This window comes from Rousettus aegyptiacus, unplaced genomic scaffold, assembly GCF_014176215.1.
Source record: "Rousettus aegyptiacus isolate mRouAeg1 unplaced genomic scaffold, mRouAeg1.p scaffold_m13_p_7, whole genome shotgun sequence".
In the NCBI taxonomy this organism is placed as follows: Eukaryota; Metazoa; Chordata; class Mammalia; order Chiroptera; family Pteropodidae; genus Rousettus; species Rousettus aegyptiacus.
Window position 1 is genome coordinate 86,270,872 of NW_023416310.1, and position 27,766 is coordinate 86,298,637.

At 39.6% G+C, this 27,766-nt stretch overlaps 1 protein-coding gene and 1 long non-coding RNA gene across 2 annotated transcripts in view; both read right to left on the bottom strand.

The window, feature by feature from the left end:
* The window catches only part of SGCD (sarcoglycan delta), an 811,202-nt gene extending 809,826 nt beyond the window's left edge, over positions 1-1,376 (bottom strand). Inside the window, exon 1 of the mRNA XM_016167092.2 lies at positions 1,281-1,376. The gene's annotated coding sequence lies outside the window, so the exon portion shown is untranslated. The remainder of the gene's footprint in view (positions 1-1,280) is intronic.
* Positions 1,377-1,560: 184 nt separating this feature from the next.
* Positions 1,561-27,766, bottom strand: part of LOC118605189 — a 509,541-nt gene continuing 483,335 nt past the window's right edge. The window contains exons 9-10 of the long non-coding RNA XR_004951970.1: positions 2,558-2,693; positions 1,561-1,669 (exon numbers count right to left, since the gene is read on the bottom strand). This is a non-coding gene — a long non-coding RNA (uncharacterized LOC118605189). The remainder of the gene's footprint in view (positions 1,670-2,557; positions 2,694-27,766) is intronic.

A 27,766-nucleotide genomic window follows, 5' to 3' on the forward strand; every position in this document is an offset into this window, starting at 1 on the left:
GAGCTTACGCAGCAGACTTGGAAGATGCTGCTGTGGTGTGCCACCGCCCAGAGTATTTCGCACACTCGAAATCAACGAAGGATGGTGTATTCAGAAACTTTTTCAAAGTGCAGCCACACCCTCTCCCAATTCGAATCTCTGTGTGCAGGTGCAAAACTTTGTCTCTAGTCTCTTTTCACCCAGCTCTCAAACTCAACTTGTCCCCACACTCAATGTGCACATCACATGCACACACACACCCCTCCATCTGAGTCTCAGGATAAAAGAGCAAAAGGCGGGTAAAGAATAAACTTATACCACAGCTCCTGATGCCCCAGCAATTCTTTCTCCCCTTGGTGGAGTACGGAGGGGTGAAATGCTGAGGTCTGGCTGGAAGCCCAGCCCAGGGAGCTGGCATGCCCATCGCCAGGGACTAGGAAGAAGGCTGGAGCTGGCATCTGAGGACCAGCCAAGTTCGCATTGCCCCAGCTGAATAGCTCCTCAGTTGCCTGAGAGTTGAAACCTCAGTCAGACATACAATGAGGCCGCTGTTTAGCGACAGGAGGCATTTGGATGCCTCACACACTCACCCAAATCAGGGCTGAGAGCAGAGAGTGCATTTCCCTACCCTCGTTCAGATGCACTCTCAGAAGGGGCGGCGGCAGCCTGGGCCCCGGGGAGGGAGCCATTGCCCTCCCCATGCCAGTGCCGACCACAGGAAGCCCAAGCAGGCCACCTGTTGGACTCTATCTGTCCACCCTAGATCATGTGCCCCCAAACCTGCACCGCCGAGCTGGGCGCCCAGGGCACCCAATCCATCAGCGACAGATAAATGTCGCTTGCTTCTCCTCCCTCCTGTGGCTACTTTTCCTGCTCACAGTCACGCACATACACACTTCCTTAATATTTCCGCTGTCACCGCTCTTTAATGAAGAGAGCTTAGCCTCCCCTAGGGATCCGGGGCTGCCCATGATCTCCGAGCGCGCCCAGGTGGTTCCGGATCTCCAAGCACTTATGCTGGGTGCCTGCTTAACGGGCGGGTGGCTGAAAGCCCCAAATGGCATGTTAGTGGGGAACAGTCAGTGCTCTGCTCTAGGGAGCCCTGTTTCTCCTTGGGAAGCGGAAGGGGTCTCCTTGGTTTGGAATGAAAGCATACAAGGAAGCCCCGAAGGGAACAAATGTTGCGTTGTGCTGCCAAATCTCAGGGTAGGTTCAAGGACCTCAACTTTCTCGTTTCTCCCTGCCATCACTACAAGCTCCCACCTGGGGGCAAAGGGCGCCTACACGATGAGGCTACTCACCCTTGGGTACTGACGCCGCCCCCGCAGGGGACCCCAGCAGATTGACGCACGCGGGATCCACGAAACGCCTTGGGTGTCTTGCTCCTCTCCCCGGCCACGCGGCTAAGGCTACGCGCTCCAAGCAGGGCAGCCCAGGGCAGTCGATCCCATGGGTGGCGAGTTGGCAGAGGGAGCACCGCCCGGCTGGGGGCGCATCGCTCCCAAGGCTGGCGCAGGCTGCTGCTGGGAGAGGGGCTCCCGGGGAAGTTGGTGGCGCTGGGGGCGGACTTCGGACTTTGCGCTCGCTCGGGCTCCAGTGGCTGGGCGCGTCGGGATAGACAAGAGACTCACCCGAGGAATGGGGGCTGGAGTGGGCCGAAGAGCTACGGGAAGCCTCCGCGGGTTGCCGCCTAGGAGAAGAGAGGCATCTCACTGCCTGGAACCCTTGGCAGTGGCTGGAGCAGAGACTGAGCGAGAGAGCTGGGCTGCCTCCTCCCGGCTGCGGGCGCCCCTTGCTCAGAGCCCGGCTTGCCCGAGCCCGCCGTGCCCCTCCTCCTGGCTGTGTCCCCCTCCCCTCTGCTGCTTCGCCGGCTCGCCCGGCTGGGCTTGGGCCAGAGGCTGAGCAGAAGGCGGCTGCAGAGCCCGCAGCATGGAGGGCGAGCTCGCAGGCTGGGGCTTGGGCTCCGGCAGCGGCAGCAGCGGCCGCCGCCTCCCGCGCGCCCACGTGCCGGAGCCCCGGTGTGCGCGCTCCGGCCGGCTGGGCTGGAGGGAGGGATTGAGGGCGAGCCGCGGGTGGGGGTGGCTGGGAGAGCCCGCACAGCGGCGCAGCTGAGGGGAAGCCGCTGAAAGGCTCCCGAGGGCGTGGGGCTCCCCGTTTGCAGCTCCAGAAGACCAGTGTGCAAGGCTCCCCCAGCTTCCACTGCCTTTGCAGAGAAGAGGGTGCCTGAGCGATGCGGGGTGGCAGGCGAGGGGGGGCCGGGGGGTGCTCCACTCCGCAGGATCAGCCCCGAGCAGCAGCTGGAGGTGGCTACATGTCTCCGCCAAAGGGACAGGTACCAAGTACCGTTGAACCCCCACACTGCTCCGTGCAAAGAATGGGGTTCAGAAACACTCGTGAGAGAGTATGCAGGCTCCCAGCGAGATCTTCTTCCAGCTTTCCCCGCCTTCCTCCTAGAGTAAGCACTTTTCCCGTTAACCAACAGACTCCAGGAGCTCCTCCTTCCAGGGAGAAATGAGTTGTCTTACAAGATGCACCTGTCAGCCTCCAATCAATTGACAAATAATTAGCGAGCACTCACTCTGAGCGAAGCCCAGTGCTGTCCTGGATCATCAGGCCCTTCCTGGTTGAGAGTTGTAAGATATTCTATTCTCTACGTGCCTTTAGGCTGGCCGTTCCTAGGCCTTGTTGCTTCAATCACAAAATGAGGCTCCTTCCTGATAAAAATAAGAAAGACAAAACGAATATCTGTGAGAATTTTAAAATCAGACACTTTAAAAGATGAGTAATAGTTCAATACTAACAGGAAACATGATTAATTTTTTTAAATCTCTTAATAATAGAAAGTGAAATCTCTAAGGAAAACTTAAAAGCTAGTAAAACTTACCATGAGCACCATAGGCACTCACTACAAGATCTGTTCTCCAATCTTCTCATACCTTAATGGGAAAATGGAACCCCAGAGAAGGTCACACACATCCACTTTGGTTAGACACATTCAGTTTGGGTAAGCCTGGTCTCCTATTGCTGATCCTGTGCTTTTTTTCTGCCACACCCCAGTATACAAATTACGCTCAGCATTATTGTGGTGGGCCATCAGTTAAAGGGTTTTCCACAAAAGACTTCATGAAGGAAGTGGGATTTAAGCTAAATCTTAAAGAGTAGACAGGATTCAGATATCTAGAAAAGTGAGATCATCCAAGGGGAAGAAGAGAAGTCAAAATGAAAGATGAAGAATGATATATCACAGGAGCAGCAAACAAGTCTGGCAGGAGCAGAGCAGAGATGGGGAGCTACTGAAGAGATTTAAGCAGGTAAAAAAAAAAGTAACGAAAGCTCTGTTTTAGGATAATCAATATGTCCCTGCACACGATGGCTTAGAAGAGGGAAAGATGAAGGAGGGTGAGAGAAAAAAAGTACAAGAACTACAGGCAGAGAAAACCTTTAGGAGGTCAAGGCAGCTATCTGGATGCAGATGATAGGAGCCTGATGAAATGTGTTGGCAGGTAAAGCTGAAATAAATGAAACTCTTCTGTCCTTGTTCGTAAATGCCTGCTTTACAGGAAGTACTCTGCTGTTAACTGCATGGGGCACTGTATGGAAAGGCACATGTGCCTCAGATACGATGGGAAATTGGGGCTAATCCTCAGAGACAGCAATGGAATTTTTCACACTAACTGATCTGGAGCATATGTGGTCCCTTGGTTTCAACATTCAGCACCTGAGCGACAGACAGCAACCATCTTTGGAGAAAGAAGGTAGGTTGGATTTCTATCAACCAACAAAAAGTCGAAACCAGAAAAGGAAAGGGAAATGTTTCCTTTTATTCTTTGGAGACTCCTGAAGTCACAAGTAAATGACTTCAGGGACTTCCTCAGGTCTTTTACTCAAAGTGGTCTGTCTAGCACTCTATCTCTGCATGTGGACCAGCAGCAACAGAATTATAAGTGAGCTTACTTCCCAGAAAGAGTCTGAGGTCCCACCTTACACCAAGTGAATCACAGTCCGCATCTTAACAAGACTCCTAATTGATTCATAAGCACATTAAGTTTGAGAAGCATTTCTCTATATGTTCCTGTCCCAAACTGGGGTTCATCAAAATTTGAGTGTAATGCACAGTAAAAAACAAAAATTTATATATTACACCATGGCTATATACACATGTGTTCACACTTAATTATATTTTAAATAAAGGTTACACAAAAACCTTTGTTCAAAACAGCTTCTCATTGTATCTGAGGCACATGTGCCTTTCTAAACAGTGTCGCAATGTTTCACCATCAGACAGAATCTTATTTTCCACTAGAGTTCACCTTTATTGTTTCACAAAATCCAAAACTTTGGAGACTTGGGTATGGAGGAAAGCAGCTGAATAGCTAACATGGACTGCTAGAGGAGGAAAAGGAGTGGAGAGATGACTGAAACAGTTTAGTGCAAACGTGACATGAAAAGAGGACGGCTTCTCTTCATCTCATCATCCTGGGACCAGGACCACTGACCAAGTGGAGGCAACAACTAGGATTAATGATTTGGATTGAAGCAGATTTTTTCTAACTACACAGGGATACTTGGCAATTACATCTTTCCAAAATTCGAAATGGCTTCTTTTGGAGGCAGCAATTTCCCTGCCACAAGAAATACAACACAAAGAATGCAAAAGTACCTATGGTTCATCAACCAACAGAATTTTAGAATAAAGAATATTATGATATATTTAATATAAATAAAATCAAAACCTAATGTCTGAATATTAGTTATAATTTTCCATATTGCAAAGAGAGCTAAAATGTCCACTAATGCAAATGATCATTTTAAAGGGATTCATGGAAGTTATCACAGCTCCCCTTATTACAGGGCATACAAGAAAGCTATAGATCCAGGATTTGATCTCAGGCTTTCAGACTTCACAATGACTGCCTGTTATATTTTACATTAGGAATGCTACAGACTACACAGTTGGGAATCCTCATTTCAGTGTAAAGAATGATTGATGAATTGCCTGAAAAGTCCGAAAGTGGATAAAATTATTGAGGATCTACTACAGACTAGACACTGTAGCAGGTGTTTTATATGCTTTATTTCATAAAAGCTCCAATTTTTTTAAAAAAATCATTTAAAAATTTAATCTCCATTTTGCAAATGAGGAAAGGCAAGCTCACAGAGGTTTAATAATTTGTCCAAGATTTTAAAACTAGAAAATCCCAGAGCATATTTAGAACAAAGGCCATATGCTCTTATGCTTTGTTTCCCAGCCATGGAAGATTTCAAGCAAAAACCGGCTGCAAGATGGAAGGACAAATCCTGATTGGGGCAGAAGACTGAAAGAGCTGATTTGTTAAGTACCCCCTTGTGCCCAGATCCTGGCATGCTTTGAAGAGTTGTTCACATCAAGGTGGAAATACTAAGTACTTTGAGCACCCCTTGCTGTGTGGAATCCACAAACTTACTCAGTGGTAGTCCATTACACTTGAAAGTTAATGCTGCTGTTGAAAGCTGCATTGGCTACAGCTCAAAATTAAGTTTTACATCAAGAGAATTCCACTCCCTATGTAAATTAGGGTTCTTTTGTTTGTCAGAATAACAAACACCAACCTAAACTTGTTTGGGTGGGAGCAGGAAATTTATTTTAAGTAATCGAGAGACTCAAACATATGGAAAGCAATGAAGCAAGGTCTTTCTGAAAGAGTGGAAGGTGGGAACAGAATCCTGCTGGATTTCATACATTCCTTCTCTTTCTATCTCTATCTTTGTATCTCTTTTTCATCCTATTGTACTGCAATGCTTCTACTTCTTTCTTCTATTGCTATAAAAGACCTCTGTGCTTCTTTGTTCCTATGGCAGATAATGTCTATCCCGTGCATTTCACATGTGTTTCTTAACTTGCTGTCTCTGGGCTTCAAGTCTTTCTACCAGTAGAAGGTATCTCCTGGTGAAATGTTCACCTGTACCATCACACAGAACCAGGACAGTGTAACCACAATACTAACAAAGCTGCCAGGAGTTTAGTCCTCTGAATTAGATAGAAAGTGGGAGTGGGGCTGAAATAAATCCCAGAAAGAGTGTAGAAATATGACTGCTACACCTCTGAATGTGAGTAATCTAATGCTTTACTAGACTGTATGCAAGAGATCAAGATCACCAGGGTGATATGAGGATTCGGGACAGGACTGCTGGTTTAAAACCTTTAAGTGCAACAGAGTCCCTCTAAAGATCCCTGCCACCCATATACTTGCGCATATGGACCAAAACTAATGGGAACTAATGAATGCCGCAGGCACATTTATCTGAAGAGTCATTCTGTGCCGACCTTCCTGAATCAGAAGTCAGAAAACCTGGACTCGACTCCTAGCTCTGCCCTTATCTACTCTGCAATTATGGACAAGTTACCTCACCTCCCCCTAATCTGGGGCTAGTAAGCATGCCTTGCCTACCTCAGAAAGTTGTTTTAAGAAGCAAATGAGCTAATATCCGTAATATCCAACCATGTTCTTCGGATTAGGGGAAAAAAAAAACATGCTACGTGTGTTTATTTTGGGGTAAAAAAGATCAATGCAGCTCAAAAATAAGGGATTGAAAGTATAGAGTTTCAAGCAATAACTAATAGTACTAATACAGGTAGTAACAGTAGCAGCAATACAGCAATAGCAATAACAATAATAATGATAAGGTTGCGGTGTTTCAAGCATTGTATTAAATGCTTTCCATGCAGTTGCTCATTAAGTTCATATAACCTTGTAATCTGCGTTCCATTACTGTCTCTTGTTTTAAAGATTAGGAAACTACAAGGCAAACTGTAATCTACCCACAGTCTCAAGATGACAAGTGGCAGAATCTATATGGAAACTCAATTTACTTCAATCCAAAATTAAATAACCAACAAACTACTCCATATTTATAATCCTTAGTATAAATATGTACTGAATGCCAAGTCTTGGCGGTGAAAAAGTATTATGTAAAGAAAAGTATCTAACAATAAAAACTATTCAGTCATATTCCACATATGGTTTTGATGGGTGATATTTTTCTATTTAACATGGATGATCACTAAACCCAAAAAAAATAATTTAATCACTACCCACCTATTAAGGGGCTAAAAGAATGATGATAACAATTATTGGCAAAGATGCTAACAAGAATGCTCATTCATTGCTAATGGAAATGCAAAATGGTACAGTGTGGTCGTTTTTTAAAAAAGTTACATAGTTGTATCATACAATGAGAAATTGTACTGTTTAATTATTTACCCAATTGATTTTAAGACACCTTCACACAAAAACCTGCAGGCAAATGTTTATCAGAGCTTTATTTATGGCCCAAAACTGGAAGCAAACAAGATGTCCTCAATAGATAGATAAATAAACGAACTGTAGTATATCTATACAATATACAGAATACGACAGTATTTAGCAATCAAAAGGAATGAGCTATCAAGCCATGCAAGACATAGATGAGTTTTAAATGCATATTAATAAAAGAAGCTGGTTTGAAAAAAACTATATGCTGAGTAATTCCATTTAGGTAACACTCTGGAAAAGGCAAAACTAAAGAGATGGTAAACAGAACAATGGACCATTAGCAGGGGGAGGGGGCAGCAAGGAGGACTGAATAGTGAAACCCAGGGAACTCTAGGGTCACGAAACTGTTCTGTAGGGGGTTATAATTGTAGATAAACGACACTATGCATTTGTCAAAACCCACAGAGCATTACAACACAACGAGTGAATCTTGATGTGTGCGTGTTTGAAAAATCATTTAGGAGGCTGGGCAATCCTGGGAAGGAATGCAGACTGTGACAAGAGAATCTGTTTTACAAATGTATGAAACATCCTCACTAAAGGAAGTGGAAGAAAAAGATGCTGACTTAAGTAACTACAAATGACCAGAGTCTATAAGACTAAAGACAAAAGGAGCTGCACATAAGCACTGTGCTCTAAGTGATAAAGTTGTTTTTCATGGGCAGGGGTACATGTTAACAATTATGAAACCATGACACATGTATACTGGAACTGAATAATAATGTAAATGATTGACAGATGGTTTGAGTCAGGTTTCTCACTCTTGTAGTGGGAGGTTTCAGATAAGAAATGAGAGAAAGCTAGAATGACCCATGTAGTAATGGATCAAAGTTGGAAATATCAGTATGCACACATGTTTAGTTAAAAACCAATACAGATGGATACATATAGGAATAATTATAGCTATGTGGACATACACAGGCTTCACAAGCATGCATATGTCTCCTTGCTCTGTGATCTCAGGTAACCTAAAAGCAATGGACTACCCAGGAACATCGAGTACAACTAGCATCGGAATCTTAGTTTCTATTATTTTTTTCAAAAAAAGAAACCAGAGACCTTTGGAAAAATGACTGATTCTAGAACTGTGGCAGGAAATGTACAAAATGGTCCCGGAGCGTCTTGTAGTGCCAGAAAGTGAATAACTGCTAAAATACAACAACACAACAAAAGAAATACACACACACTATTTGAGGGCATGTCAAAAGGACAAAGGAGCCAACTAAAAGAGCTCCCAGTGGCCAAAGCTGGAACAATTTAAACAATAAACAAAGTAGCATTGGATTAAACCCAAAGTATAAAATAAATATTCATGTGTCTACACTGGTACAAATAAATGATGGATAAATAAATGGGAGAATAAGTGACAAATCTCTCTTACAGAATTCCAAATAATTTATGTAGATACTTCTCTCTCAAGGAGACAAAGAATAACTCTCATCCCCTAAGTAGGGGCTACGCATAGTCACTTCCTTTCAAAGAGCACAGCGTGTAGAGTGGAAAGAGGAACTTTACAATGGAGAAAGCTGAAAAACCTACCTAGGCTGGTAATCGAGGTTAATATCAACAGTGATGTCATGGTGACAGTGTGTATGCTTGGGATGATGTGATAAAAACAGCATTTTGTCTCTGTGACCTTCCTTTCCATTACCCATAAGAACCCGTAACAATGGTCAAATTATGAGGAAAACATCAAACCAATCCCAGCGGAGGGACATTCTACAAAATACCTGAGCTGTGCTCCTCAGAACTGTCAGAGTCATTGAAAAAAGTCTGAGAAACCATCACAGCCAAGGAGCACTGAAGGAGACATGATGCCTAAATGTAATGTGGTTTCCTCATAAAATCTGGGAACAGAAAAAGGGCCTGAGATTAAAAACCAAGATACGTGGTCACAGGGCTGGGGAGCATGGCACAGGAAATGCAGTGAGCGGCACTGTGACAACCATATGCAGAGCCGGAGGGAAGCTGGGCTCAGGGGATCATTTCATAAGCTGCGTAAATGCCCAATCAATAAACTGTATGCTGGAAGCTAACAATAAAATAAAATTATTCAAAATTAAGATATCTGAATAAAATGGACTTTAGTTAACAAAGTATCGATACTGGTTCATTAATTTTGACAAATGAATCCATACTAATTTAAGATGTTAATAATAAGAGAAAGTGAGTGTGAGGTATACGAGAACTCTCTTTGCTAGCTTGGTAATTTTTCTGCATATCTAAAACCATTCAAAAATAAAAATTTTATTATTAAAAAATGTAACACACACACACACACACACACACACAATAACCTATAAAGCCCCAAGAGAAATGCTACAGGGAACACATAGTATTATTTCCTCGAAAAACAAAATATTTAAAGCAAAAGAGAAACAACACGAAAATGAAAACAAAACTGATTTAGCTCTTCAACAAGAAAAAGGGTAACAGTTAATTTTCCATACATGTCAAGTCCCCATTTGAAATCATTAGAAGCTTCACGTTGTGGTGAACAACCTTCTTCCTCATTTTTCTGCTTGCTAGACTTGTTCTGTTCATATTTAATGGCTCTTTAGACATCTCAAAGATAATATTGATCTGTGACTTAAAGTGGAATTGATTATTCAGCATGCCGCTACTCAAATGTCCCTTCTCTGCATAGGCATTTGCCTCAGTGGACATTAATGCCATTTTGTCAACAGTAAGTATTTAGTGGCTACTAGATTCAATCCCAACTAAGCAGATAAAGTCAAATTTAATGAAGAGAGGTTGATTTTGGTTTAGAAACCAATAACAAAATATAAGTGTGGATACAGACAACCATGTGCGAATTTATTTCTGGGGAGAAAAACAGAGGGAATCCTTTACAAAGATGACTGTTTTTTTATCATCTGGAGATTACTTAGTGGAGAAAAATGTGTGTATGATAACTGTGGTCATTTGAACTGAGTAAAACAATCAGGAGGTGATTCAAACTCTAATTTCCATCCATTTTCCTCATCTGTTCATTGACTTGTTGAAGGAGAGAACAAAATGAAGGTCGCCAGCCAGTACAGAGTTTAAAAAAAGATTTTACATTCTATTATTTACACACACTATGCCGAACCAGGCAGAAATGAGCTATTCTTTTGTACTTCAAAAGCTGTATAATTTTTCCACCAATACTTTCTCAGTACACTATTTTCTTTGGAAAGCATGTTTTATGTGTGTTCCTATTACTGCTGTTGTAGTTTTAAGTAGCACAAATATTACTTAATGCAAAATATTTGTTCTTCCAGAAAATGTGTCCAGAATAAAAATTTGAGAGCCAGCATACCAATGGAATCAAACTTTTTTTAGCACTCTGAAATCTCATGAGATGAAATTATAATTCTAAGATTTTAATTTTGTGAATTTAGCAAACTTAATGGTTAGAAAATATGACCCAGCAATTCCATTCCTAGATTTACACTCAAATACTTTTACAAGAATATTCATAGCAAACTATTCACAATATCCAAGAAGTGAAAACAATCCAGATGTCTATCGATTGATGAATGAGTAAACAAAATGTGGTGTACCTAAACAATGGAATAGTATTCAGTCAAGAGAAATAATAAATGCTACAGCATGGATAAACCTTGAAAGCATAATGCTGCTAAGTGAAAGAAGTCAGATACAAAGGTCACCTATTGTGTGATCCCATTAATATAAAATGTTCAGAATGAGTAAACTCACAGAGATGAAAGACAGATAAATGATTTCGAGAAACTAGAGGATGTAGGGGATGGGAAGTGACTTCTTCCTCTGCAGCGATGAAAATGTTCCAGAAGTAGATAGTGGTGATGGTTGCACAACATTGTGAATAAACTAAAAGCCAGTAATTGTATACTCTAAAATGGCTGAAATGGCAGCTTTTATATTATGTGAATTTTACGTCAATTAAAAACAAATTTGTATGTATGTGTATCATGAGGACATATTCTAGGATGCAAGTGTACACTGAACCACTAGCCTTGTATAACTGTAACTACATAGACTGTTTGCATGGAAAGTAGGGGAAATAAGCAAACAGGAAGCATAAATACTTCCCAGGCAAAAGAACATCAAGAAAAAGAGCTGCCATTTTTCCAGGGGAATCAACTCTTTATTGAACTCTATTCAGTTGTTCTTTTCTACTTAAAACATCAAAAGGAAAAACTAAAAACCACCTCCCGTTGGGCAGAGGAGCAAACGGAATTGAGATGGCCCGTCAGGACAGGAAAAGGGCTATGGTGGGTACAACGGTGGCCGAGGACTGTGTGTGGCATCTGTGAAGTGCATCCAAGGTAGTCAGTGCACTCTGCAAAGCCAGCGGCAGACCTGGCCAGACTGTGCGTGGGATTACTTAGCAGATCCAAAGACACAAACCTTGAGTGGAGAGGTGGTATAGACAGGTAACTAGCTCACCAGCAAAGAAACATAAACTTGTGAAAGGATGCAGAGTATAAACAGAAAATTAGAAGGAAAGGCAGGTTAAAGCAGTATTTGCCAAACACATTTAGTCTCAGGTTTCTTTGGAGGAGATATGGTAAAACCACCCTTATTATCTCTCAAGGCACCGCTAGCATTTCAATGCACAGATGAGGTAAAGCCAGTGATAATTCACAGAGTGAGAACATCAACACTGATTATAAAAGCAGTTTCCACTTGCTTAATCCTGACTGTGGGTCAGGTCTGAGCTAAGAGCATCACAAAGATTATTTCACTTAATACAATTACCCCTGAAGGCAGGCATTATCCCCAGTCTACAGGACCCAAGGAAACAGGCTGGGCAAGGATAGGGAACTCTCTCAAGTTCTCATGTATAGCTAGTAGCCTAACTGGTGTTTCAAAACTGGGACTCTGACTGCAGTACTGGCTCTTGTATCACAAAGATATCTTCAAAACAGCTACGCTAGCAGAAAGTGTTTTGGATAGTGCTAGTGGGCCCTTGACCTATAATAATTTGACTCCAAGGAAATATGAAAAAGATTTCAAAAGCCACAGCAGAAAACCAGTGAAAACAACATGAAAATCAAACAACAGTAAGTGTGAAGCAAGAGAGAAAGACATATCAAAAATAGCATAACATGCTTTAATTGCAATGATCTTTTTACATGACTGTCACTGCCACTAAACTGAGAGCTTAGCAGGTAGGAATCCTAAGTTTTTCACCTTAGTGCTTAGCACAAAATCTGGCATATAATATAATAAGCCTTTAATAAATAGTTTTTGAAAAAATAAAACTGTACTGCAGGTATAGTGACTGAAAAGAATAATACCAGTTGCTACCATTTATTGAATATATAACTTATGCTTAGAAATAAGCACTTTATATTTAAAGCTTATATTTCATTTTTATCTCCTAACAAATAAGGTAAGAACTATTATCCATATTACAGACAAAGAAACTGAGGCTCAAATAACTTCCCCAAATTCAAAAAACTAGTAATAAGTAAACTGAGTTTCAAGCCCTGTTCTCTACCAATACAAATCCCAGATGCTGTGCCTCTTCTATTTTCTATAATAGATTATGCATTCTTTAGTGAGGAGAGATTAGTGATGTACTTTTTGGAAAAGAGAAAATCAAAATTGTAACATAATGTTAGGTTTAAAAAAAACAGAATGCCAAATTATACGTGTGTTTTGATTACAACTATGCACACATTCACATATATACAAAAGAATCAGCAGGAATCTTGGAAAATAAAACAGTTATAGAAGAATGGTGAGACTATGGATGATTTTTTTAACATTTTGCTTTATTTGCTATAATGTTATTTTAAGAACTGAAGAAAATACAAGTATAATAAAGTAATAAAACAAGTTATTATATGCCCATAAACTGATTGCTTTAGGAGAAAATGACTGCATTTGAACCCTGGGTTGTAGATTCAGGATAATTATATGACATCTCAGAGAACTTATTTTCCTAAAGACATGGCAAAGCTCCATGAAACAAGAATTTTGAGCTTTCCTGAATTCTCTGGTTAAGATTAAAATTTTGAAAATATGATCCACTATCCTCCTCAGTGGAACATTCAAAAATATCACTTGCTGTAAATGTAACTTCAACCCAGTTTCTTCTTTCATATAATCTATGAAATATTCTCCGTTTCCATGTGTATTAAATTTTATTACTCTTGAAGACGTCAACTCTGCCATCAGTCTTTTATCTTGGGGACAGTTATCTTTTTAAAAGCCAGGTCAGGGTATGGCACGTCCTTCCTCAGAAACCTTCTAGCACTTCCCATTAAATGGATAATAGTCAGAACTCCAGTTTCTAACCTCTATTCCCTCCTGCTATCCTCTATAGATCATATACTCTACTCACGATTTGCCATTCACACTCATGATTTCATGCCCATCTTGCTGAGAGACTGGTCTCAAATGCCTTGCCTCACTTATCAAATCTTTACTCATTCTTCAAGACTCAAGAGAACTGCCTCTGTCACACAATGAGCACAAGCAACAAAATAAAAAACAAGTGTGACTACATCAAACTAAAAAGCTTCTGCACAGCAAAGGAAGCCATCAACAAAGTGAAAACACAGCCTACAGAATGGGAAAAAAAATTGGAAGCCCTATATCTGATCAGCAGTTAATATACAGAATATAAAGAATTCATCCATACAACTCAATAGCAAAAGAATAATAATAATAATTCAACTTAAAAATGGGCAAAGGACCACAATAGATGTTTTTCCAAAGAAGACATATAGATGGCCAACAGTTAAATGGAAAGGTGCTCAACATTATTAATCATCAGGGAAATGCAAATGGAAACCACAATGAGATATCACCTCACCCCAGTTAAAATGGCTATCATCAAACAGCCAAGAAATAACAAATGCTTGTTGAAAAAAGGAAACCCTATGCACTGTTGGTGAGATTGTAAAATGGTGTAGCCACTATGGAAGCCAGTAAAGGTTTCTCAAAAAATTGAAAATAAAATTACCATGTGATCCAGCAATTCCACTTCTGGGACTGTATCCGAAGGAAACTAAAATACTAACTCAGAAAGATACCTGCATCCTGTGTTTATAGCAGCATTATTTACAATAGTCAACACACAGAAACAACCTAAGTGTCCACTGATGGATGAATGGGCAAAGAAGTTGTGGTATATATGTACAATGGGATACTATTCGGTCATTTAAAAAAAAAAAAAAAAAGGAAAACTATCATTTGCAACAACATGGATGGACCTTGAAAGTATTGTGCTAAGTGAAATAAGTTAGAAAAAGACAAATATGTAAGATGTCACTTACATGTGGAATCTAATTTTAAAATAAAACCAAATCACAGAAAAAGAGATTGGCATTATGGTTACCAGAGGGAGTGGGAATTGAAAGAAGGTGGTCAAAAGGTATAAACCTCAAGTAATAAGATAGAAATGTACTAGGGATACGATGTACAATCTGGTGACTATAGTAAATGCTGCTGTATGAGATCCAAGCAAAGGTGTTAGGAGAGGAGCTCTTAAGAGTTCTCAGGACAGGGAAAACATTTTTTTTTTTTTTTTGGCATCTATATGAGATGATGAATGTTAACTTATTTTGGTAACCATTTCACAATATATGTGAATTAAAGAATCATGCTGTACACCTTAAACTTATATAGTGATGTATGTCAATTATTTCTTAATAAAACTGGAAGAGGAAAAAGAACTTACTCTGTTATACCTTTCATAATAAGCCACGCCATAGTATAAATGATTCAGGATGCTGTGATTCTCAATATATATTTGTATCTCCATAGTTTACTACATTTTGTCTTTTATGATATAATAGTAGACTGTATGTATCAAATACAGTGGTTATGCATTCTGCATGTGTTAACTCATTTAACACAACAATGCTATGAGCTAAGAATAGCACCACTTAACATAAAGGAACCAGAGGCCCAGGATGGTAAAATCTCTCACCCGAGAGTATAGTGGATAAGCATCAGAGATGAATTCCTGAGCCAGAAACCTGTACTCTTAACTACTACATTCAAAAATGCTCCAAATTCCCAGTTGTCAGCCTGGGAAATTAACTGAAGGCAAATGGTTTGGATGGCAGAAACATATGCATTTGATGTATATGTCAAGTGCTTAGCTCCAGTGCCATGCTGAGCCTGAGGCAAAAGGAAAAATCAGTAATACTAACCTTGCCTTTATTCAAAATTTTGTGTTTTTTCATTGTGGATTTGCTTCCATTTATTTTTATTTTTAAAAATACTACACAAAATGTTATTTACCTTTAATACTGAGGTTTTTTTACATCCTTTTACATTTTGCACCCTAACTCGCCTCACCCTGGTCCCAGCCCTGGTTAATGCAGTATCCTCTTCTTAGAGCGTTCTCAAAAAACATCAGCCTGCACATTCCGTTCAATGTGCATGCCAGTGTTTTCCAGAAGACCTCAAACTCACTGAACATTGTGATTATATGATTCCTTGTTGTAACCTTGCTCATCCCCCCACTGGATCCTTTCACAGTTAGATGTTCCAAAAAATGTTTTGAATGAAAAATGTTCCCTCTCTCACTTTCAACAGTGGTAGCAGTATTCCACTATGCCCATTAGAAGGTAACCCCGATAATAAAAGACCCGCAATCTGAATACAATTTTAATTTTCCGTCAGCTGCCAAATCAAATGGTATCTGACCAAAAACCCACAGAATTAAAGGTCAACTTTATTTCCTCTAAATTCTGCCCCAGAGTTGTTCTTCATTGAAAGTCCTAAAGAAATATTTTTAGTTTCTTCAAGGATGCCTTACATCATTCTAACTAATCTTCCACATAACAACGGGACTCCCACTGTTAAGGAGTGACTTCTTTGTGTGACTGGAAAATGTAGGCCAAGGAGTTATTCCAAAGTTGAGAAAGGTAAGTATCTTTCTTCCTGCAGTTTTTGTGTTGGTATAGCCCCTGAAGGTACTCTGCAGTGTAAAGAAGCTGTTAATTCAGACAGCCTGGGTTTACCTTCTAGCTCCATCACTTAGTGCTACTTGCAAGTAGTAGAACCTCTTCAAACCCTACCTGAAAAGTAGAGAAAATAATAATACCTCCATCAAGGGATTGTTGTAAGTTTTAAGTGAGAAAATGCTGTGTCTAGCACACAGTAATTACTCAATATATATTCTTATTTTTCATACAATACATACATATTGAGGACTGCTATATGCTAGGTGCTGGGCTAGGCATTGGGAATACAGGCTAGACAAGGCACACATCAGTGATTGTTAAACTATTTTCATTGTGTATCTACTGCGCAAGCACTCTACTAGACATTGATAAAGAATAAAGAGGGATAAAACAAAATCCCAACCTTCAAGGTATTAGTCTAGAAATAGCATTCATTTAAAATAAAGATGAAAAGTTTACTCATAATTAAAATAAACAAAATGATAAATACATTTGATTTTGTTAAGGATGAACCGACTATGTAATGCTACTATCAATTCAGTATAAAAAGGCCTGGATAGAAAATTTGCATCCTTGCTCAATTACATGAAAAAAAATTACATTGGGCTGAGAGATGTGGTTTCTGGCCACAATCTGTACTACTAATGGTAGCTTGGTGAAATCATTTCACCTTTCACCTGTAAAATGAGTTTGTTCAGAGGATTAGGTGGAAAAATCTTTATCGGTGCGTCAGCTTAGGTCTTCTGGGAAGCAGAGGCATGACAGAATGAGGGGCACAAAAGATTTATTGGGGGGAAGGCCTATGCCGGTGTTATGAAGTGAACTGTGTTCCCCTCAAATTTATATCTTGAAGTCCTAACCCGTAGAGCCTCATATGTAACTGCATTTTGAGATAGGATCTTTAAAGAGGTAATTAAGTTAAAATGAGGTCACTGGTGTGGGCCCTAATCCAACATGACTGGTGTCCTCATAAGAACAGGAGATTAGGAAGCAGATGCGTAAAGAGGGAGGCCGTGTGAGGGCACAGTGAGAAGGCTGCTTTCTGCAAGTTACGGAGTGACAACTCGGGAGAAACCAGTCCTGCCAACACCTGCAACTCAGACTTCTCTGGCCTCTAGAATTGTGAGAAAACAAACTTCTGTTGTTTAATCCACCGGATCTGTGGCACTTCATTATGGCAGCCCTGCAAACACAAACAGGAAGTAGAGGGAGATCAAGCTGTCAGGGAGACCCTTCGGACCACACTGCAGGTCTGACACTCAGTGAAATGCAACCCAGGTCTGAATCTTGAATTCCTCTTACAAGCTTTGAAACTAGTCCCTGGTCACCTGCCTCTCTTTAAGGCCCTCCAGTTACAGAAAACGTTGTATTTTAGCACTTTCATTTGCTTTAACTACAAAGGGTAGTTCGGTTAGTCAAATAAATATATAGTGATTAAAAGAGAGTTTAAACATATCCTGCACACAGTTGACTAATTTTCAAATATTTCGAGTGAAACAAAATAAGCTGCTCACAAAAGCTTTACAATATATAATTTCATTTTTGTCTTATTATTCATTAGGCCCTTAGGCCCTTAAGAAGACTAGGCTGCCCCCCACCAAGGTTACTATGAAAAACTACAAAGAGAAAGTTGGACGGAATTAACACTCACTGGGAATCAACTTTGAGCAAGAAACTGTACAAGGTACTTCCTACATTAAAACAGACATTTCAGAGCAACCCAATGAAATAGGCATCCTTGGTTTATACATAATGAAACTGAATTTCACAGAGGTCAATAATAGAGTCAGAACTTCAAAGCTAGAGCAGGATTGAACCAAGAGATTTGAACCAAGTTGAGTCTGATTTTTATAGGTTATCAAATGTGTCTGACTGATCATAATACAGATGGTGTATAAAAATTTTTCTTAAAGAGTAGCAGTTTACTATCATGGAAAAGAAGTCTAGAGGTAAGCTGCACATGCTGGTATAGCAGCACTCCATGAAATCATTGTGGACCCAGGGTACTTGTATCTTTCTGTTCAGCTATCCATAGCACTGGTTTTATCTTCAAGGATAAGGATGAATGCAAGCGTTCTAGCCATCACTTCCATATTTTGGCATGGACAAAAAAGGAGAAAAGTAAGATTCAAAAAGAGTAAACCTCTTGGGTTAGTCAGCACCTTTTAAGGCATCTTTTCAGAAGCTCTACTTATGAACTTCCACTTGCTTTATCTACCTCCAGGTACAAAAGAGGCTGGGCACTTTGCTGATAGAATAAAGTTGGAGAAGGAAAGGGAGAATGGATATTGTGCAGTCTGCCTAGATACATCGTCCACGCTCTTTCACTTTGCCATGCTGCTAAGGGAAGAAGAATACAGAAAGAGCTAAAATACTGATTTTCAACTCATGGGCATGCCTTCCTCCCAACTGAGAATTGTATTTGTAGCGAAGGTCTGTTGCTTATAGGAGTAAGTTATAATCTTTAGGTGCTTTGGTGGGGAGACAAAAGATATCTATCTGATCATTTATTTTGAGCTAAAATTCAAGTGACCTTGATGTGTGAAAACTTAACCTAAAACTTAAATTCCTTCAACAATCTCCAAATCCTTTAATTGACCTGGAAGCCAAGGAGGTTTGGGTAATATGTCTAGGAAAATAATTGAGACTGAAATTGTTTCACTTTATAAATTAAAATCTTTACAGTATCTCACTTGCGGTAAAAGTTCTCATTACGGACAGGAAACATTTATTCTTTAGCTTGAGAATCACATAAACCAAGTTAATTGTACAAATGTGTATATACAATGTGTGTACATGTATTCAGTACTAAAAGGAATTAGCCAGTCAAATTTATAAAATCTTGCAAAGGATTTTACAAGTACCTTAATTTTATGTGATGTGTCCATGTGCTCTAAATACAAAGATGTATTCTTATTAGGATCACAGAAGCAGTACATACCAGAGCTGGGAGGGAGCTCAGGGATTATGTTGATTGTTTATTCTGAGTGTTAGGCTTCTACTGTTTATAGCTCTTCTTTTCCGGTATACTTTTGTCAGATGTGTGGCCACTCTGTCCCATTTTAAAAGCCTTCCTGTGCGTGTGAACTTTCTCACATTATGAATCCCACCTTCCCAAGGGAGAAGCTATAATCATTTTTTTCCATATTTCCTGGAGCTTGGACACAGGCATTTGATCCAGCCATCTTCAGTAAATCGCACTCACATGCACTTCTATTCTGAAGGAAGTGATGTTGAGAACAGGCACAATGTGGAATCCGTTTTCTGGTAATCGTGAAGAAGAAACAGACAAGTGCAGGAGGCAGCAGCGACAGTGGTCCATGGGTAGTGTCACACACATTATACGCGATGCCAGATTTACTGTCTATGTTCAGCACCTGTGGTAGCAGACAGGTGTCCACTGGAAGACAGATTCATCTGGACATATTTCTCAGGTGTATAGCCTCCAAGCCTGAGTCTCTGTCCCCATAAAGATTCTTTTAATAAATTCGTTTTCTGCCAAAAGTTGTTAGAGAGTTTGGTTATTTGCAAATAAATATCACAGAAGCTATACTTTATTTTATATATGAAAAGCTGAGATTTGGAGAGAGTAAAGGAATTATGGTTTAAAATATCTGGTGAATTGATATGTAACAGAGTAAGCATGAATTAAGGGATCATAACCAGCATGCTAGCCAACATGTACCAGCAGAGGATGGGAGAATATATGTGGAAATGAATCCTGGGGTTGCTGATAAGGAGGGTAGAATGTAAAGCTGGATAAAGGAGAGCTTATGATGAGAGGCTCAGGCCACATGGTCATCAGATGTACCTTAATGAGGCATTTAGTCTCCATCAAGGACCAGCAGCAAACCAGAAGCTATTTCTCAAAATTATAATAGTTATCAGCAAAAGAGGTCTGCTTCAACATCCTAGAGGTCTATGCTGTGGTCTCTTGGTAGTTGTCAGAGGCTCTGTATGGCATTCCTAGTAACCATGGAGACTTCAAACATCATTGAGTCTGTAGGATTACAAGGCCCATGTGACAGAGCAGCACGCAATGCAGCCTGGGATTGCTCCAGAGCTTTCTTTTTCTTTTTCACTCTGTTCCCCAATTAAAATTGGCAACTTTACACTCAAATGTGGTACATACAGATTCCCATGTCCAAAAAGCTTTACTGAGCATTGTGCCTCGTTTATCATGGTGTGTGGCACAAGGTTCAGTAATTTATATTTCATGTTAGAGAGGATATCTTCACATGCTCCAGATAAGAGAATCTCCAAAAAATTCTTTGATGTGATGAAACCCTGAAATTTTATGTGCTACATTTCCCACCCTCTAGTTCATACATGTTTTTTCAAGGTGTCAAAGCACTTGCTACTTTCTACTCATCAGATAAAAATAGCATAACATCATCAATGTAGTAGACCAGTGTGACATTTTGCAGAAGGTTAAGATGATGAAGATCACTGCAGACTATATTATGGCAGAGAGCAGAACTGACATACCCCTGAGACAAGATGTAAAGGTGTACTATTGGCTCTTTCAGATAGGAACATACTGCTTCCAGTGGTCCTTAAAAACTGGTATGGAGAAAACATCATTACCCAGGTCAACAGCCACAGAGAAAATGACAAGTGCCATGTCAATTTGCTCTAGTTAATAAGACTATATCTGGGACAAAAGCTACAATTGAAGTCAACACCTGATTACATTTATGATAGTCCACAGTCTTCCTCTGAGATCCACTGAACTTTTATATAGGTCGAACTACAGGTTAAACTGAGATGTGATATGTATCACATCTCCACACCTTTCAAATATTTGATGGTGTCACCAATTTCTGGAATTCCCCCAGGCATGCAGTATTGCTTCTGTCTAACTCTCTTGGCAGTGAAGAGAAGTTCCAGAGGCTTCCACTTGACCCTTTCTACCGTAACGGCTGCCACTCGATGTGACAAAGAGACATAAAACATTCCACCTATTTTCCAATATATCTCTTCAAATTATTCATTGAGGAACTGGGGCAAATAACCATGGAATGAGTCTGGGGTGAACTGGACCTACTATGATTAAGACTTGAATTAAGGCTCCATCTATTACCTGATTGCAGTAAGCCTCTTACTTTGTGTCCCCAGGAATTAGCATCAATTCAAAGCCACTGTCTAGTAATCTCTGAAGGTCTGTGCATTTCCTTTTCCTCCAATACTTAGTCCCTCCAGTGTTGCCACAGATCTCTTACAGAAGGCTGGGAAGAAGACTTATAGTATGTGATTATGGTGATGTGAAAGGGTCCTTCCTCAAGGGGACCTAGACTCCTCTTAAAGGGATCAGGGGTCTGTGAATTGGCATAGGTCTGACAATGAGGCTGTAACTCACCACTGTGGTGATGTAAGTCAGATTTTCTATTATCAGAGCCAGAGGGATCTTTGGTTATACAGATCAAGCAATATGCTAGTAGGTTGTCCATAAATTTTGTTACTGGGAGAGCACAATCAGTTAACCACTGCCAAAGGGCTTTGTCGGCTAGGGCATTCCAATCACCAGTAGGTCCCTGCTGTTCTTTATGGTAGCAAGGTGTGGCCGCCTTGTTTTTAGAAGTGCTGTCACTTGGTCTCTGCTACTCCGTATCATCATCCCCATGAAATCAAGCAATGCCTCGGATGTCCCAGCTACAGCTGAGGGCCACCGGAAGGTGAAGCAAGGAAAGCACACTCCAAGTGGGAGGAAAACTCTTTCCCATGCCCTCTGCTGGCAAAGTGTCACTGTATCAAAGCTGGCAAAAGAAAAATTTTAAAACACAGCTCCGGTATCATAAGTAGAGTGAAAAGGGTAGATTTAAAGCTGAGAGGCAATAAAATGATAACTGTCACATTTACCAATGTTGCTTCGAACCATTTATCAAGTAACATAGAAAACTGCCTTCACGAGTGGGGGTGAGAGAGGTAAAGGACTCTAGCAGGTCCAGGACATGCAAATAGTTCTGACCGATGGGCCACATATTCGGGTAGTGTTAGGGTTTTAAAGACATTTGAATGGGTAAAGACACTGTATGGAATTAAAATAAACCCTAAAGAAGAATCACATCATCAACACTAGGATTCTGGAGCTAGGACACACCATTTGCAGCAGAGAAATATATACACCATTAGAAAAGCTGCTTCTGGAATGCAAGTGAACTCTGGTAGAGACAGAGCACCTAATCATGGGACATTAAGTGATCATGGGAATAGAACTGCCCATCATGAGTTGGGTTGTTTCAGATCCACCAAGTCATAAGTGCAGGAAGGTTTTGAAACAATCCACTATAAGATGGAAACAGTACGTGTTAGACGAAGCATGAAGATGGCCAGGGTGGCATAAGTAAGAAGCACAAGCTGGTTACACTGCTGCTTCTCTATCTGCTTACACACAGGGAAATCCCTTGTGACCAGCTAATAGAGGAGAAAAAAATCAAGCTTGGTTTATAGGCCAGACACCTCAATATATGGGTACAAGCTGAAAATGGACCAAAAACGCACTATTACCTCACTCAGGGTCATCCCAGAAAGGCAGTGGTGAGAGGAAATGCCTCGTTGGGCAGAGCTGGAGGGAATGTTTATATTCGTCACTTTGTGTGAGAAGATAGTGGCCTAGAAAGTAAAATATTGGAAGGTCAGGAACAAGGAGGTGTGAGTAAGAGATAGGTAGATGAACTATATATAGGAGTAGAAACAAACAATTAAAGATCTTTTATTCACATGTTAATGACTACCAGAGAACATCGAAAACACAGGAGGCACTATGAACCAAATGGACTGGATACTTGGAATGTTGACATCTTCCAAACTCTTCTACTGGCTACCCGGACCTGGCACAATGAGTCCACAAATGGAATAGCTATGGTGGACTGGATGAAGGCTAAGCATGCGCCCAATACCTGATGGAAAACTGGATTTGCCTTTCCTTCCTATAGCAGCATCGACCAGCACCACTGTAATAGAACTCATACAGTGGTCCATCAGTAGGGAATCCCATGTAACACCACCTCAAACCAAGAGAGAAAGGCAGAGGGCAAATGACCATGACACTGTCACATTCTTTACTCTTAGAAGCTGATGGCCTGATAGAGTGATAGAATGGCCCTTGAAGTCATGCCTGAGGGACCAGCTGAAAAAAGATACACTGTAAACATGAGAAGTATGCCCTAAATCAATGATTTTATGGTACTATGTCCAAATAGGTAGAATACATGGGTCCAGTAACTCAGAAATGGAATAGGAGTAGCTCTGTTTACTATCATTCCCAGAGACCAACTAGAGGAATTTGTGCTTATCATTTTCAAAACTACACTCTGTAGATATAGGAGTCCTGGTTCTAAGAATGCAATGCTTTCACTGGAAAACACAACAAATGTTCTATTAGATTTTAAGTTACGCTGCTACCTTGTCACTTTACACTTCTTACATCAATGAATCATCAGGCAAGGAGGTGTCTCCATTCCGGAACTGGTTATCAGCAGGAGGTATATTTTGCACCGAAGTATATTTGGCACCTCTTGGTACTCCCTTGCCAATTTTGAAGGCAAATGGACAAGTAGAGCTGTCACAGCTTGAAAATGATGAGCAGAGGCTCAGATTAGTCAAAGTGGGTCTTAGTCGCTCATCAGGTAAACACCTGACCAAAAGTTGTTTTACCAGAGGATGAAGGGAGAGAATCAGTTATAACTTTGAGACCAGTTACAGAATCAGAGACTGCAGTCTATTCTATGAAATCTTGTTCTTGTAAGTTTCTCCAGGAAAAAGAGCAAAAATTCTTGCAGGAACTGGTGCCCAATTTGATAAAATTATTTGAAGCCAAGCAGGCCTGAACAGTACATGCAATTAACTGTACTGGATGCTGTGTTATACTACCCAGATTCACTTAAGTCACCCATTACATCAGCATCAAGGTTTTGCCTTCTGATGGCTCAGAGCTGTATCCCTTCCCAGAAATTCCCCTTGGCTCAAGAATGTGACCCTCATAATGGGCACAGCCTCATAGATTCAGGATCATGGGTTTACTCTAGTTCAGAACTTCTCTGAAGGGCCATCCCTGCTATATGATGTCTTTGCAACTACACAGCAGATTTCCTTAAAATGTAAATTATATTTAATAATACAAAGAAGTTATATATTAAAAAAGTATGGAAATATATACATTAAGGAACAATACAAGGAAACAAGGATACCGACATTAACAATAGACAAATTGGACTAGAGGCAAAAAGCAGTAATAAAGAAAAAGAGGGGTACTAAAGATAAACAGTTCAACTTACCAGAAATAGATAACAATTCTAAACGAATCTGATTCCAATTAATAGCTTCAAAATATAAAAAAGTAAAAATAGACAGATTTATAATAGAATTTGATAAGTCTATGATGATAGTGAGGAACATTCTCAGTAATTGGTAGATCAAGCATACCAAAAAGTTAGAATATAGAAAGTTTAAATATCACAATTAACAAGCAAGTCTCGACAAATTAAAAGGATAACTTTGCTACCAAAAAAACTCTCTGATCACAATGTAACTAAATTAGAATTGCAAATATCTCAAAAAACAGAAAAATATAAAATTTCTAGACATTTAGAAATTCAAAAGCATATGAAAAGGATTAGTGGCACTTATAAAATCATGATAAAAATTTAAAAACATTTAAAACTGAATATTAATTAAAATATTACTTATCAAAACTTATGGAATATAATGAGGAAAGTTTATAGGAAAATCTATAAATAGCCTTAAGTACATTTTAGAAACAAAGTCTAAAAGTAAATGAATTAGGCATTTAGTTTAATTAAGAAACCATGACTAAGTTGGGATACCCCCAGGAATTCAAGGTTAACTTAATCTTAGAACTTGGACTAAGTTCATTATATTAACCAATTAAAAAAGAAAAGTCATGTGACTCATCTTAGTAGTCACATGATTTATACAGGAGAAAATAATGCAAAAGAAAAAAATTTAGATGAAATTTAACATTCACTTGTACTAAGCACTGTTAACATTAGACATATAAGGAACTTCCTTAGCCTGATAATACATATCAAAAAAAAAAAAAGGCGCAAAACTTCACAAAAAAGATTTAAGATAATAGTAAAATGTTAAAGTATTTCACTTAAGATCATACCTTAGCCATCACCACTTCCACTCAAAACGTATTAGAGGTTCTACTGTTTGTACTCAGGTGATAAAAAAAACATCATAGAAGGTATACAAAAATATGAAAGTTGAAATGAAAAAACAAAAGAATTATTACTTGAAGAGAACATTATTGTCTACAGAGAAACCTCCCAAATAATCTATTGGTAAACTATTTTAATTAATTCAAGAGTGATATATTTTACCCAAATGTTTTAAAGAAAGGGCAACTCTTCAGTCAATCAACTAAAAAAGAAGAAGCCTGGACACTAAAAATTCCATTTTGATAATTCAACCAAAAATGCTTACTCACATAGTGTCAGTGGTTCGTAAAGGCCTCCATGCCTTTACCCATCCTGAAGGCAAGTCACTCCAGGGTAGAAAGTGGTTTTCTCAGAGCCCTTTTATTACAATGAAATCTAATTCTATCTTTCATTGGCCATTTTCTCTGCAGGGAGCCATGAGCGGGGCCAGGGTGGGGCCAAGAGCACCAGGTTTTCTAAGTGGGATAGAACCTGGCACATTTTCACTCAGGAATTTGTTCTTCCCTCTTTGGTGCCTGTGGCGCTCTTGCGGCACAGTCTTTGTAGAGCTGAATGCAGGAGGAAACGATTCCTTTGGAATAGCTGTGATTTCAGGATTATATAGGAGCCAAAGAGGTCACAGGAAAATAAAACTGTTAAAATGATGTCAAAGTTCTGTTATTACCCACTAAACCCGGAGATCTCCAAGTGCTTAAACAGCTTTATGTGTAAATAACTATCCACTTAACTTGGTGTAAATTCTCATGCAAAGAGAGACTACAGTTTTTGCAGCATCTGTGATTTATCATTTTCTCCCAGAGGAAAAAACAAACTATCAGCAACATAAGAATACAAACTGAAAGAAGAAAATATACATAATTTAGCCTTTTTTTTTTTTTGGTTCTCATATCATTTAATATAATTCTAAACCAGTCTTTTAGTTAGTACTGCTACGAAATTCAAGATCTTAAGAAGATGAATGAATACTTAAGCAGTCCAACATGCAATATTCGATCTAATCACTGCCCTTTACAGGTGAGGAAACTGATCACAGAGTAGACAACTTAAATAAACTAAATGGACAGGTGAATTCCATGGCAACCTAGAGAGCATCTTCCTCTACCAAAGGAAGCAGTGACTGCCCGGCTACTGCTGACTGTTGCAATAAGGAACTGTGCATCCAGTGAGGCCGCATCTTCTGATGTTTTCATGAGAAGCCAAAAATCCATATTTTTATATGAAACACCCTGATTTATACATGCTGGCTCATTTTTTTTTTCCACAAACACTGCACAGGTTATAACTAAGAAATCTATCATTTATTTGTCAGACGTGCTGTATAACCTACCATTTCATGGCTTTGGGACATAACGATAGGCCCAGTTGGGGGCAAGGCTAGATTAAATAAATAAATAAATAAATAATAAATAAATGAATAAATAAATAAATAGATCCAGTCTCTCTAAGAAAGACACACAGATGGCCAACAGACACAGGAAAAAATGCCCAACATCACTAATCATCAGAGAAGTGCAAATCAAAAGCACAATGAGATACCACCTCACGCCTGTCAGAATGGCTATCATCAATAAATCAACAAGTACTGGATGTGGAAAAAAGGGCCTTGTGCACTGTTGGTGGGAATGTAAATTGGTGCAGTCACTATGTAAAAACAATATGGAGATTCATCATAAACATTAAAAACAGAACTATCATGTGATCAAACAATTCCACCTCTAGGTGTTTATCCAAGGGAAATAAAGACACTAATTCAAAAAGATATTTGCACCCCATGTTCTCTGAAGCATTATTTAAAATGGCCAAGACATGGAAACAACTTGAGTGTTCATTGATGGATGAATGAATAAGGAAAATGTGATTTTATATGCATTTAAAGAAATGTTATTCAGTCATTAAAAAAAAAAAAAAGGAAATCTTACTATGTACAACAACATGAATGGACCTGTAGGGCATTATGCTAAGTAAAATAAGTCAAGTCAGACAGAGAAAGATAAATACTGTCTGTTTTCACTTATACATGGGATCTAAAAACAAACTCACAGGTAGAGAAAATAGATTTGGTGGTTGCCAGACAGGTAGGTGGTGGCAGAGTGGGTGAAATGGATGAAGATGGTCAAAAGGTACAAACTCCCAGTTATAAGTCCTGGGGATGGAATATGCAGTATGGTGACCAACAATACTGGGTAAAATATTTGCAATTTTCTGAGGGAGTAGATCGTAAAAGTTCTCGCCACAACACAAGAAAATTCCTTACTATGTGAGATGATGGCTGTTAACCAAGCTTGTGGTAATCATGTCATGATATATACATATATCAAGTCATCATGTTGTACACCTAAAACTAATTCAATGTCTTATGTCAATTACATCTCAATTAAAAAAAAAAAAAAACGCAGTCTCCCAGATTCCAGGC